Consider the following 8,953-nt stretch of genomic DNA (forward strand, 5'->3'; position numbering starts at 1 on the left):
TAAAAATATAATAGAGCGACACCAATGGATATTAATGCAGATATAAAAATACATATATAAGCAAATTCATGTGAATACATATATACGCCCGCCTTACAATACAGGAAGAATGTGCGTTCCATATTAGTGGAACGCACATAGTATTCCAGAAGAGGACAATGAATATGTCATTAGTATACTTCCATAAAATACATTCAAAAACAGTGTCAATACGTATTATTATATACACGAAAGTACCCATATACACAAGAAATGTAAAAATGTAAAAATTCATATAAAAATTCAATGTACATGTATAGCTAAATAGAAAAAATAAAAAAAATATGAAAAAAGTATAAGTAAGTATATCCAATCGAGGAGGCAGAAAAAAACATCATATTTACACGAACCATTTCATTTCGAAATCTATATTCAATCCTCCTGGGTATAATGTACCAAAATTGAAAATAGTGCACATTTCTGTCTGAGCCAACCATTCTTCTAGATTATTTTTTCTCCAAGATTCATTAACCATTTGTAGGCCACAGAAGAGGGTTAAATGTTTGTTATCGCAATTATGAAACTCCTTGAAATGTGCTGATACATTGTGCGTTAGTAGGCCCTTTTTAACCCCTTTATGACAGAGCCAGTTTTTGCCTTCCTGACAGAGCCCTTTTTTTCAAATCTGGCATGTATCACTTAAGTGGGGATAACTTTTTTTTGCTTTTACTTATCCCAGTGATTTTGAGATTGTTTTCTCGTGACACATTGTACTTCAAGTTAGTGGTAAATTTTCGTCGATACAGTCTGTGTTTTTTTGTGAAAAATACCAAAATGTCGTGAAAAAATGGAAAATTTAGCGATTTGCAAAATGTCACATTTTCTGCTTGTGAGACAAATAAACATACCACTCAAAATAGTTAATAACTAACAAAGACCATATGTCTACTTTATGTTGCCATCATTATTTCAACCTCCTTTTCATTTTTTTGGACACTAGGAGGCTTCAAATATGAATAGCAAATTCTCAAATTTTCAAGAAAATTTCAAACTCTGATTTTTTTAGGGACCAGGTCAGTTATGATGTGACTTTGAGTGACTTGTATGTGAGACACCCCCATAAATGATGCCATTTCAAAAACTGCACCCCTCACAGTATTCAAAACAGCATTTTGGAAGTTTGTTAACCCTTTAGGTGTTTCACAGGAATTAAAACAAAGTGTAGGTGAAATTTCAAAATTTCATTTTTTTTGCAGATTTGCAATTTTAATACATTTTTCTAAGGAACACAGTAGATTTTACTAGAGAAATGTGACTAAAAATTGATTCCCCCAATTCTTTGGTTTTCATAAATATCCTATATGTGGCCCTAGTGTGCACGGTGACCAAACCACAGGCTTCATAATAGAAGGAGCACCTACTTGATTTTGGAGCCTCCTTTTTATGAGATTATTTTTTAGGCACAATGTAGGTTTCTAGGCACCATAAGATGCTAAAAGTTAGGTACCCCCCCACAAGTGACCCCATTTTGCAAACTACACCCTTCAGGGAATTCATCTAGGGGTATAGTGTACATTTCAAACCCCCAGGGGTTTCACCAATTGTGGTACAACTGGGCAGTGAAAATTAAAAAAAATTAATTTTTCATTTTCACAGCTCAGTTGTATCAAAATTGGTGAAACCCCGGGGGGTTTGAAATGTACACTATACCCCTTGATGAATTCCCTGAAGGGTGTAGTTTGCAAAATGGGGTCACTTGTGGGGGGGTTCCACTGTATGGGTGTTTCGGGGGTCATTCAACCAGAATCTGTGCTGCAAAATCCAAAAATCACTCCTTCCCTTCTGAGTCCTGCCATGCACCCAACTGGTATTTTTGGTCACACATGAGGCATTGCCGTACTCGGGAGAAATTGGGGCACAGATTTTGGGGTGCTTTGTCTCCTTCATTCCTTGTGAAAATGAAAAATTTTGAGCCAGATCTGCATTTTTGTGTAAAAAAAATGTAATTTTTTACAGAAAAATGCAGTTCTGGCTCAAATTTTTTTATTTTCACAAGGAATGAAGGAGACAAAGCACCCCAAAATCTGTGCCCCAATTTCTCCCGAGTACGGCAATGCCTCACGTGTGACCAAAAAATACCAGTTGGGTGCATGGCAGGACTCAGAAGGGAAGGAGTGATTTTTGGTGGTGGAATGAATGGTGGGTGCTATGTCGCATTAGCAAGACCCCCGAAGCACCAATACAGTGGAACCCCCCCACAAGTGACCCCATTTTAGTCACCAGCTTTGGGAGGGGGGCTGGCGCTGCGGCTGGCGGGGGGGTTGGAGGGGTGCTGGCGCTGCGGCAGCCGGGTGGGTGGGAGGGAGGGGGGCTGCCGGGTGGGAGGGGGGGGGGGGGCTGGCGATCGGTGCTAATCGGTGCGGTATATACACACACACACACATATATATATATATATATATATATATATATATACATATATATACACACACATATATATATATATATATATATGTGTGTGTGTATATATATATATATATATATATATATATATATATTTTCAGTGCATATATTTTTTAACTTTTTCTGCAGCTTGATGCTGCTGCTGCGGGGGGGAGGGGGGAGGAGGGCAGCGCTGCGTGCGCTCCAGACGCTCCGGGGGAGCCGGGGGAGCTGCTGCTGCTGCCGGGTGAGTGCCCGGCGGGTGCGAGGGGGGGGCTGCACATCGGTGGTGATCGGTGCTGTACTTGACAGCACCGATCACCACCGATCCCTGTGTTACCGAGCGGCTTAGCCGCCGGTAACACAGGAAACGCTGTGAATGGCTGTTCAGATTTGAACAGCCAATCACAGCGATCGCCGACCGGGGGGGGCACCCCTGCCCCCCCTGGGCGGCGAGGGGGGATGTCTGCTGTCAGGGACAGCAGACATCACCTAACTGTCACTGCGTCTCTAGACGCAGTGACAGTTAGAAGTCATGACGTATATATACGTCATGTGTCGGGAAGTACTTCCCGACCATGACGTATATATACGTCAAATGTCGTGAAGGGGTTAATATTATGCACATGCTCTGCCATTCTTGCCTTTAATTTCCTAGACGTACGACCTATATATTGTTTATTGCAAGAACATTGCAATAAATAAACAATGTTCTTACTGTGACACGTAATAAAATTTTTTATAGTGAATTCTTTATTGGTTTTTGTAGATGTTACCTTTACTATTTTGCTTTGGTTACTTTTACAATTCTTACACATAGGACATATCCCACATCTATAAAAACCCTGTGAACGAATATTACTTTCAACTTTCTTTTGGACTACACTGCTCACCACGCTGTTTTTTAGATTTTTAGCTTTCCGGTAAATAAATTTAGGTCTGTTGTCTAGATGTTCTTTTAGTATTGGGTCATGTAGCAGAATTCCCCAATGTTTTTTAATAACCATCTCAAATGTTCTATATTGGCTGTTATACTTCGTTATAAAAGGGATTTTGTTCAACAATGTATTGTTTTTATTATTTTTGTTGTTATTATTTCTGAGCATGGTTTCCCTATCCTGCTTCTTATATTTCTCAAAGGGTATCTCTAAATGATCTGATTTATACCCCTTATCCACAAATTGCTGTTTCAGAACTTCCCCTTGTGTCTGGTAATCCTCTAATTTTGAACAGTTTTTTTCTGATACGATGAAATTGACTATTCGGCACTGATGAAATCCAATTTTTAAGATGATTACTGTTATGGGGGATAAAGGAATTACAGTTCGTGGGTTTTATGTAAGTTTTTGTAAAGTTTTTGTATTAATTTCTCCATTTTCTATAAAAATAAGTAAATCAAGGAAATTTACGGATTCTGGACTTATGTTGTATGTTAGTAGGATATTTCTATTGTTGTCATTCAAATATGCGCAAAATTTCTTCAAGGACTCTTCGTCACCTCTCCAGATAAACAATATATCGTCTATATAACGGACCCACAGGGCCAGGTCAGCCCCGAAGACATGCCCCTCCCAGACACACTGGTGCTCCCAATGTGCCATGAAGAGGTTGGCATATCCCAGGGCGAACCTAGTCCCCATGGCAGTCCCGTTAATTTGTAAATAATATGAATGGTCGTACCAAAAAAAGTTGTTCTCAAGAATTAACCTGATGCCCTCTTCTACATAGTTGACTTTGTCCTTTAGAACTTCTTCTCTATTCATAAAATGTGACACTGCTTTTATTCCGTCTTCATGTTTGATCACCGTATACAGAGAAGACACATCAGCCGTTACAAGTATGCAATTAGTGTCCCAATTAATCTCACTAAGCTTGTTGATAACATCAGTTGAATCTTTCAGATAAGACTTAGTTTTTACGACCAAAGGTTGTATGATAAAATCCAGGTGGTGTGATAAGTTAGATGTGATTGACTCTGTTCCCGCAACTATTGGGCGTCCTGGGGGCAGTTTACTATTCTTATGTATTTTTGGGAGAATATACAGTACTGGAATAGATGGATTTTTGATTGTAATATACTTTTTCTCTGAATTAGAAATAACTCCTTTCTCCTTGTATTTCTCCAGAAAGGTAATAAGTTTTTTCTGTATATTCCCCGAAGGATCGTTCCTTATTTTTTTGTATGTTCCATTATCCAAAAGTTGTTTCATTATTTCTTCATGGTAAAAGGAATAGTCCATAACGACTATCCCCCCCCCCCCCTTTGTCTGCCGATTTTATTACTAATTCCTCGTTCTCTTGGAGGTTCTTCAGCGTTTCTTTTTCTTTTTTTGTAAAGTTGTTATTTGGTACTCTCTTTATTGTCATTTTTTCTATATCTTCTTTTACTAAACTTTCGAAAGTTTCTATGAAGCAGCCTTTCTTGTATGTTGGAAAAAATACTGATTTTGGTTTGAAAGGATTAATTGGTACAGCTTCATTTTCCAATTTTTGGTCCGCAAAATTTTTTTTTAGTGTTAGTTTACGGACAAACCGCTGTAAATCTATATATGATTCAAAAGTATCAACACTACTGGAAGGAGCAAATTTTAAGCCTCGACTTATTAATATTAAAAATCTTAGTTAATCCTTTTTCTATCTCTTTTGTAGGTTCATTATTTGCATCCTTTTCTGATTGAGTCTCTAACATACTTATAGTATTATCCTGATTCTGTTTCTGTTTGTTCTTTTTTTCTTTTTCCTTTCTTCTTTTTCCTTTTACATTGTCCTCCCCTTTTCCCTCTTTTTGTTCTGGGTTTAGAGGGACTAACCCCATCTATTCTAAAAAAGGTTTCTTTGTATTGAGGTCCTGCAGTCCCTCATATCTGTTGGACAGTCTCAGTCTCGGATATGGTGTTCTTTCTCGAACTCTAATATCTCCTCTTTCTCTGAATAGTTATCTTCGATGTCTTGATCTATACTCATTGATTCCCCTATTTTGGTGAATTTCTTTTCTCCTATAGTTATCTTCATAACGATGGTCTCGTATTCAAGTCTTTCTTTTCGTTCTTCCTGAAATCTTCCATGACGGTCTCTTTTGTTCTCTCTGCTAGGGTCCCTAGTTTCTTCACAAGATCTTCCTCTATGGTTCCTTTTATGGTTACGGTCTTCTTTATGATATATTAGAGTTGGTTCTTGCAAATGTGCTTCAGTTCTTCTTCCTTTATATATTCTTCTAGGGTTCTTTGGAGTTCTATTATCGAACCTTTTCCTTGGATTAAAATATTGTTTCTCTTTTTTGGTTATCCAATGTTGTCTCCCGTCTTTAAAATCATTAACGTCTCTTTGATATTTCTTTTTCTTTTTTTCCCTCAATTCCTTCTCATTACGTTTTACTTTATTTATAACTTCTTGTTCCATCTCTTTGAAAGTGCCCTTCTTTCGACCTGATGCTGGATCCATGAGTCAGTACAAACTGTCACGCTCTTAGAAGCACCAGCTGGAGAGTAACGGAGGCTGGGTGCTTTAACGTATGGTGGTTGCATCCACGACAGAAGAGAGTGAAACAAGGAGGATAAAATATAATGAATTTAATGAAGATATTGCAGACAGTGATAATGATGATAAAAACAGTATATGGCAAGTATGCAAATATAAAGTCAATTGTCCAGTAAGTTATTATAATAGACTAGGTGATTCATCGCGCCCTACGGGCGCTCTTCACACTGTCGTAAGGGGCTGCGCCCCCTTAATTTGTGAACATTTGTATATGAGAAAGATGGTTAGAATTGTATGAAAGATGGCCTGTATTGCAACTTGAGTTATAGGTGAAATGTGTTAAATAGAGAGCATATGATGTGGAAGGGGGTGTGTATTGTTTTGTTTAATTAAAAAGCGGTTACAGAGTAAGATGTACATTGATAGTGTGGATGGTACAGTGACATTTGTGGGTGTGGGGGGGGCTGTGTGTGCATGTTGTTTAGGTGTGTGTGTGCAATAGTATAGTAGGGTGTTTCTGAGTCAGCGGCTCCCCACTGGCGGAGGTCACGACACAGGAAAATAGGAGGCTGGGTAGTGATAGGGGTGTGTGGGCATAAGGGGGACTAAAGAGGAGGGTGGGAGATACTGTGCAGCTTCTGCCAGTGGGTGAGGGTCCAGCGTAGGAGTACAGGATGGTGGCCCTTAGTCAGTGTCTCCTCCTACTGGGTGGGAGTTCGGGTGCATGAGAGCAGGAGGCTGGGCTATGAGGCATGATAGGGGCATGTGGGCAAAACAGCGTCAGCGACTCCCCAGTGGTGGAAGTTACGGTTCAGGAGAGCAGGAAGCTGGGTAGTGATAGGGTATACAGGGTGAGTATACGGGGGACTAAAGAGGGGCTTAGGGGTGCCGTGAATTGCGGGAGGGGCGCGGGGGGTGCCGTGAATTAAGGGAGGGAGGGGGCGCAGGTGTCGGCGAATCGCGGGAGAGGGCGGGGGTCCACAAAGCGTGGGAGGGGGCGTGAATTGCGCGAGGGGGGTTTGCGAATCGCTGGAGGGGGGGTGCGCGGGGGGTCCGTCAATTTCGGGAGTGGGGAGGGGGACACGGGGCACGATGAATCACCTAGTTGGTTATATATTCTTGTAGAAGGATGGTAGGATGTTGCTGTCATTCAGAATGCATTTACATAAACAGTAATAGTAGCAGTAAAAGGTCTGACTTAAAACACCTACAGTAAAACAGAACAGGTGTTATATATTATACAAAGAATTGGTTGATGATGTGTAGGTTGACATGCACATAGTTCATAGTTGTCACTGGAAAAAAATTGCTACAGGAAAAAATCAACACAGAAAGTTCAACACATGTAAATGTTGACATAAGTGTGGCACTTCATGTCGACACATGAGAATGAATATGAAAACATGCAAAAAAAGAAAAATGAATCTTCAAAAACTCATGTCAACCTTTTTCATTGTCGACCATAGCCGTGCCAGTGTTTTGCATGTGCCATTTAATCCTGGGGTTGCCGTGAATCATGCGCGGGGGTGGGGGGGGGGAGGGAGGAGGTGAGGGGTGTCCGCGAATCACGGGAGGAGGGGTCGTGGGTGGATGCTGTGAATTGAGGGAGGGGGGGTCGCGGGAGGGGGGTGTGGGTGCCGCGAATAGTGGGATGGGGGAGGCGCGGGGGGGTTGCAGTGAATCGCGGGAGGGTGGGTCGCGGGGGCGGGGGGTTGCCGCAATGACAGGAAGGGGGGTCAGGGGTGGGGAATCGCGGTAGGGGGGTCGTGGGGGGCACTGTGAACCGCGGGAGGGGGGGCCCGGGGGGTTGGCGCGAATCGTGGGAGGGGGGGGTCGCGGGGTGCCGCGAATTGCAGGAGGGGGGGGGGTGTCACAGGGTGGGGCCGCGAATCGCGGGAGTCACCGGGGGTGCCGCGAATTGCGGGGGGTGTGCTGCGAATCGCGGGAGGGGGGTCGCGGGGGTGCCGTGAATCGCCACAAGAAAAAATCAACACAGAAAGGTCAACACATGTAAATGGTGACATAAGTGTGGCACTTCATTGGTGTCCATGTCGACACATGAAAATGAATATGAAAACATTGAAAAAGTGAAAAATAAATCTTGTCAACCTTTTTCATTGTTGACCATAGCCATGTCAGTGTTTTGCATGTGCCATTTAATCGTGGGGATGCCGTGAATGGGGGTGGGGGCATTTAGGGAGGTGCATACCTCCCAACATGACCCTCTCCAGGAGGGACACATTGCTCTGTTTCTGGACTTTCTTCTTAATTTATGGATTACCATCACCTGTGCTTAAACACCTTTCTTATCAATTACCCTGTTTAAAATGACAGGTGATGACAATCATAAATTAAGATGGAAGTCCACAAACAGAGCATTCTGTCCCTCCTGGAGAGGGTCATGTTGGGAGGTATGGAGGTGTGGGGCGCTCACCTGGTGTGTCTGGTGTGTAGCTGTGTCTTTGCTGTGTAACATGGAGAGGCAGAGTGTGTCACTGTGGGCTCACTGGGCTGGTTCTCTGTCATATGAGTCAGAGCCTTTTGGCTAAGATCAAGTGTAGTATCTGTTCTTATCAGTTGGGTATGGACTGGCCTCTGGCAGAGAATAGAGAAAGGTGAGACTGAGTAGCTGCTCTGATGGGCGGAGGGTGTGGGACCCCTCTGTTTTTTCCCGGGAGTAGTGAAAAGTCTCACTAAGTATCTTCACCTCTGCCAGTGGTAGGAGGCTCCGTAAACCCACTGGTAGGAGGGGGGGAGAAACACTGGGCTTAGTAGTTTGACTCTCTTGACGGGGTTCGTAGCCCCCGAAGGATGAGACAGCGAAAGGCTCAGTCTAGTATCCATTCCCAGGGAGCGGAGAAAGGCTGGGACTGAGTAGATGGCTCCTGTTCCAGAGGTTCGTAGCCTCTGATGGGGAGACCGCGAAAAGCTCAGCCGAGTATCTTAACCCTGGGAGCGGAGAAACACTGGGACTGAGTAGATTGCTCTTCCGAGGGGGGTGCAGCCCCTAAGGGAGTCTTTCGAAAAGCCCAGTGGAGTACCCATTCCCATGCCA

General features: G+C 42.7%; 1 pseudogene; it reads left to right on the top strand.

The window, feature by feature from the left end:
• The first annotated feature begins 8,422 nt into the window (after window positions 1-8,422).
• Window positions 8,423-8,632, top strand: LOC146066120 (U2 spliceosomal RNA; annotated as a pseudogene).
• The last annotated feature ends 321 nt before the right edge of the window (window positions 8,633-8,953 follow it).

Source organism: Crinia signifera, chromosome 3 (assembly GCF_055691185.1).
Source record: "Crinia signifera chromosome 3, ASM5569118v1, whole genome shotgun sequence".
NCBI lineage: Eukaryota > Metazoa > Chordata > Amphibia > Anura > Myobatrachidae > Crinia > Crinia signifera.